Consider the following 6,000-nt stretch of genomic DNA (forward strand, 5'->3'; position numbering starts at 1 on the left):
TAATTTATTATTATTGCCACACATTTTCTCTTTATATAGTGTTGTTATTATTGAGACCAGTTTTTAAAAACATAATATAACAGTATATCAAATATAAAACAACAATAAAATTGTATGGCAAAGTCTGAAACAACTAGCAATGTGAAGGAGGCACCAGGTGATTTCTACAAGCAATTGTTAGAAATCTGGCAATCTTTTTGGAAATGGCTGAACTTTGATCTTATAGGAAGAAAGCAATGACCTCCTGCTCAAGAGAACAATTAAGATGTCTAACAAGTGATTTTATAAATTCTGTCCTCCATTTAGTATATAGTGGCACTCTATTGGTACATGAGAAACACACTTGAGCACTTATTGGAGCATAAACAATTATGGCTTTCATAGGGAATGCTGGTATATCTGCCACTTGTCTAATAGATACCTAGACAATTCTATGTGAAATAAGTAAAATATTGAACAAGTATCTGGGAATGGACCAAGGAGGGGGTGATTATTGAGCTATAATGCAAGTGGGATACTCTGATTCTTTCTATTTAAAGATCTAGGTCCTAATCCTCTGCTTGAGATTAGTTATGGTTTTGTTAGGGCTGAGAACAGCTAATGCTGGGAAGGACAAGCCACAGTAAATCAAATCAAGACTGATTTTTCCTCTTAAGGAAGACTCAAACCTATCTAATGAGGTAAGGTGAACAAAGGATGTTCTCTAAAGAGTTTGCTTCAGCCAATAACTAAGGTGGCATAGGCTCAGACAGGCCCCAAAGGAGTTGCAGCCTAATTCTAATTGAATAAGAGAATGAAGGGTGGAATAAGGAACCCAGAATTTAGATTGAATAACCTGATCGAAGCATCTCTATAGACATCTCTTTATAACTTCTAAACTGGAAGCATCTTCTATAGAACGTTCTACAGAACTCTATAGAAAAGGCACACAGAAAAGCAAGCAGATACCCAGATGCAAGATAACAGAAACACAGTTACAGAGAGATTCTTTCTCCATCTCCCTGGTTTAATTTTGGCAAATGGCAGTACTCTTCCCTACTTTTTCTCTCCCTGTTGCATAATTCATTCTGGAGCTCACAGCTCCTATAGGTGCGTGCAAGCCACCACCCAAGACAGACCAGCGATCTGAAGACATTTTAGAAACAGTTCTTTGTTGTTCCAATTTTCTGCTAGCTTCCTTTGCTTCATCAAAATAGCGAGTAAACGATAGAGACAAAAAAGCTACAAGAAACTGATAGTGAATTGTACTCCCATTTCAGTTCTATGCAGCATTTATTATTAGATTTATATCCTGCTCCCCCCTTCTATTTAATCCACAGCAATCCTGTGTGGTGGGCTGAGCTGAGAGAGAATGACTGGCTCAAAGTCACCTAGCTGGCTTTTGTGCCTAAGAACTTGCAGTCTCCAGGTTTCTTGTCCAGCACCTTAACCAAATTGGCTCTCTTTGCATTTGCATGGAAGGAAAGACACCAGAAAAGCAAAAATGTTGATTCAACCAGATGATCAAATGGATAGAAGAATATGGCTCAGACTAAAGGCCTGTTTAGTCCAGCATCTCATAAAGATGCATCAAGGAAACTTACATGAATGTGGGTTATATTAGCAGTGGGGAACATGTAGCTCTCCAGGTATTGGACCACAACATTTATCAGCCCACATTAGCTGCCATGTCAAAACAGTAAAGATGGTTGCTGTTGTTGATGCTATAAGCTTAGTTATGTAAGAGTTTTGAAGGCTGCTGAATACATCCATGGTATCAAAGTCCATCTATGAAAATAATAGTTACCTTTCCCCAACCTCACCCTTTATTATAGTTGGAACGATCACATTGCTTGCAAATGTTAACTTTGCACCCATGAGCCATACATAAGTCAGTAATTGTGAGCAGCTAAGTTTGTATTCCCTCCCTTTCAGTTAAAATAGAGCTTTGGGGGCTAAATCAGCATTAGATTAAGCAAGCAAGCCCCTTTAAATCCTATCATCCAGATTTTGTTCAAAGACCAGGAAATGTTTGCTCAGCTATTATCTCAATTATTACATTTAAAAAAAATTAATATGGAGTGACTGCACTATAGTTACTTCCATTTCACAGGATCTGTGAATAAATTGGGGTCAGTGATTATTTCTCGTATAGCTTTTTTCACTGGTAACTTGGAGTTAAACATTAATTATAACACGAGAGAGCTTTTCTTATGTAAAATATTTCAATTTTGACACAACTATGTGCATTTGCAGAGTAAGTGGGCATAGAAATAGTGACTGCTGAATTCAACGACTGAATGCATTTGGTTGTTGGAGAGGCCCAGGGTAGTTGAGGGTGGGGGAAGGGAGAGAAACTGCTGAAGGAATCATTTATGTATGTTGTCTGAGAAATTAATATTAGGAAAAGTTGGTTTCCAGTGGGTCTGTGCACACCTTGAATGTGATTTGGAAAAATTGCCTCAGATCTCATGTGAACACTAAACGTCTCTGCTACTAATGAAAGTAGACAAGTCCTTTTTCTGGCTTCTGCACCAGCCTTAAAAATGTAGTCCTTTCAGGAATGATTTCACTGACGCAACTTTTAAAGCAAAGGCCTTTTTTCTTTAGGCTGGTGCAGAAGCTGCAAAAATGTGGCTGCTCATGTTTTCACGAGGGGCGAAGCAACTTCTGAATCATTTCCAAAGCATGCAGGGTTTCTGCACTAGGAAGTACCTTTATCCTAGATACTATTACACAAGGCGTGGGAGAAATAAGGCAACAAAGATTTAAGGCAGGTTTTAGTGTCATTGGAAGCTATGTTTAGTTTCCCAAACAGTAATACATATTAAATTTGTTCATGATTGATAAAAGCAGTCAATTTAATTTCATTTTTCAAACTGATCAGCTATTGAAATAGAAATTCAGTGTAAAAAGAATCAAGTGTTTCTCAAACCCTGCAGCTTTAAGATGTGTGGACTTCAACTCCCAGAATTCCGCAGCCAGCATGGGGCCTAAAGTCTAAAAATCCCTGTCTCACTAGCAAAGTTGCCTTGTATTAAGACAGACCAGGGGTTCGTCAAGTGTGATTTTGTCAACACTTATTACTGGAAATGTATCAGAGGGGAATCTTCTCCAGACCTGCTTGGAGATTAATTCAGATCTTATTCCTTCCTCCAAATGTCATTCTTTTAGCCCTGAGGAAAGTCTTCATGTTTACCATTCCACCTACATCAGCTGAAGCAAAGATTAAGAGACAGAGAGTTCCCCCCCCTCCCCAGAAAACAGATCGGTACTGGTACTTGGCCTGATGTTTTTAGTAGACTTTATGCCTAAACAAATTTCAGATACCAAGGATGTACCATGAATATCTTCAGTGACCTATTTTGTTGCGGGTACCACCAGTACAAAATATCCACTGTTATTAAAGTGCCTGCTTTGAATCACATGCAAATAAAGTAACAAAGGGCACCAACGAATGTAGGTCAGGTAACTTAAATACACAGAACGACAGGGAAACATAAAATTCTCTATGAAAGAATGTTTTCACAGAATAAGTGATGTTTCTGTTCCCCTGATTTAAATCTGGGTCAATGATCTTAGATAGCTTATTTTCTGTGTTCCAGAAGCTCCAGAATGTGACCTGGTCTCAGGTAAAACATCTTTACAACAATGCCAGGAAAAGCTGAAGGAAATGGCTAACTGCCATCACTTCCAAAAGTTGTGCAGAAACTTTTAGGCTGCATTTCTAAACACATTTATGTCATTGATCCCGATACAGTTCACTTCTCAGTACGCATATATATGATCACTCTACCTCTATGCTTCTTTAAAAGCAAGTGCTACTGAATCTAAGAGGGGTTAGTCTCAGCAACTAGAAATAATTTTTTTTTTTTTTGTCTGCGCTCAGTCATTACTGACCCTGCAGTGACTGCTTGGACAAGTCCTTGCAGTTTTCAAGGCAATTGTTTCGGAAGTGGTTTGCCAGAGCCTCCTTCCTAGAGCAGAGCCCAGCTGGCGAGCGCAGGAGGTGGGGTTTCCGTTGCTTCACGCCCTTTTCGGGCGAGCGCGGTTTCGCGTTTTACCGGCAACTGCTCCCGACTCCTTTTTGCAAGGCGCCGCCAGCATTTTTCCTCCCACCAGAGTGAGAGTACCCATTTATCTACTCACGTGAGTTTTCGAACTGTTGGGTTGACAGGAACTGGGGAGGAAACAGGAGCTCACCCTGTTTAATGCGAAGGCTGGACTCGAACCGCTGAAGCGTCGACCATTTCTGTCCGGCAACTTTCAGCATCATTAAGCCACTGCGCCACCGCTGAAGAATTATTTAAGAAACTACTGCTGAGTAATCGTGCACTGGATAATCGGTATCCAGAATTTTCCAAAAAAATATTGTTCTGTAGTTCCTGGACAAAAGAATGTTTCCCAGTGAGGTGAAAACTGACTGTCTATGCTATTTGGTTGGCAAATATCTGTGCTATTTAGTGGGAGCCAAGAAAACAAACTCATGGATCATGGAACAAATCAACCCAGAGTTCTCACTCGCGGGACAAATGACCAAGCTCAAACTATCCTACTTTGAACCCAGCTCTCTGGAGAAGGCTCTAATGCTGGGAAAGGTGGAAGGAAGAAAAGAAGAGGATGACCAGCAGCAAGGTGGATGGACTCAGTTACAGTGGCGATGGGCGCACCGTTGGAAGACCTGAAGGACCAGGTTAGGGACAGATCATTATGAAGAAAATCCATCTATGTGGTCACTGGGAGTCAAAAACAACTTGATGGCATATAATCAATCAATTTAGTGGGACTTGTAAGAATGTTATGTTAAATCCTCAATCTCATGGATTATATCAAGGACGGTGGGGTTCCCTCACTCCTCTAGTCTTTTTCCCATTGCCTCTCACATCTTTCTCTCCCCCATCCCCCCCATCCCCCCCCCATTGTAATCTGTTAGCTATTGTTCTCTGGGGACAAGGAACAAGAAGCTCTGTTTGGATCCTTCATTCAGATTCATCATTGTTAAGAAGAAGGAAGAAAACATCATCTGGGTTCATATAAAGTCCAGTCAATAAAACATGGTGATGCACATCCACACCTGCACCCAGTTTTATCCTGAGGCTTCTTTAGCGCTTACCAATTTCTTTTCTATCAGCAGCATTTGCAAGGGGTGCCAGGCAACCAGCCACATAAGGATTGCTTTCCCATAAGGGTTTACAGATTTCTACGGGAAAGATTGACATGCGAGAGGTAAACATCTCCACCTTTTTTGCTCCAGTTTGAGTCATAGACTTTATTATGTCTAACTCAGAGGTAGACTGCCCATTACTCAGTGAGAAGTAATTATTAGATGTTAACTATCCACTATGTCTACTGAATAGGGTGAATTACCCATAAATAATCCAATTCTCATTATACTAGAAGAATTTGCTCTGTAGAAGCAAACCATACTACCATATTGGGAAATCAGAAATAACCCTTTATGGAAAAGTTCTAATCGCTTTGTTTCTAGAATATTAAGGGAACATAGTAATATATTCTCTTCTTCTAAGACAGGAAAGGGCATTATCAGTTTTAGATGGCATATGCACACCATATTTGCAGGTAGGCAAAACTATACCTCAGGGTGCCACTGTTTTTGGTGAAATAAAGTCCTTCCCTGTTTTCTGATAAGATTTCATCCTTGTAAATCCTTATGCATTTTTCTACGTATATATTTTATATCCCATTTTTATGTCCATGGAACACAAAATTGGTTAGCATTAAGTCTACAAAATAAGCCAACAAATATATACCTCAAGGGGAAAAATGGCCCAGTTTTATTAGTAATACTAATTGGAATTTTAAAAAGAATTATATCCTTTATAATTCCACAGGAAAATAGAGAGATTTTTTTAGGCTAATAGGACACAGGCAATATAAAATGCATTATATATGGAAATATTAATTTACTGCTTATGTAAATGTACTTAGCAAAACAGAAACAACCTGTAACTTTTACAAAAGTTAACACAAATGAGTGAGGCTAATCCATCAGTTCTTCTG

The sequence above is a fragment of the Python bivittatus genome, unplaced genomic scaffold (genome assembly GCF_059951505.1).
Source record: "Python bivittatus isolate LINGU-HERP-01145 unplaced genomic scaffold, Pbiv_v1 ctg000080_np1212, whole genome shotgun sequence".
Taxonomy (NCBI): domain Eukaryota; kingdom Metazoa; phylum Chordata; class Lepidosauria; order Squamata; family Pythonidae; genus Python; species Python bivittatus.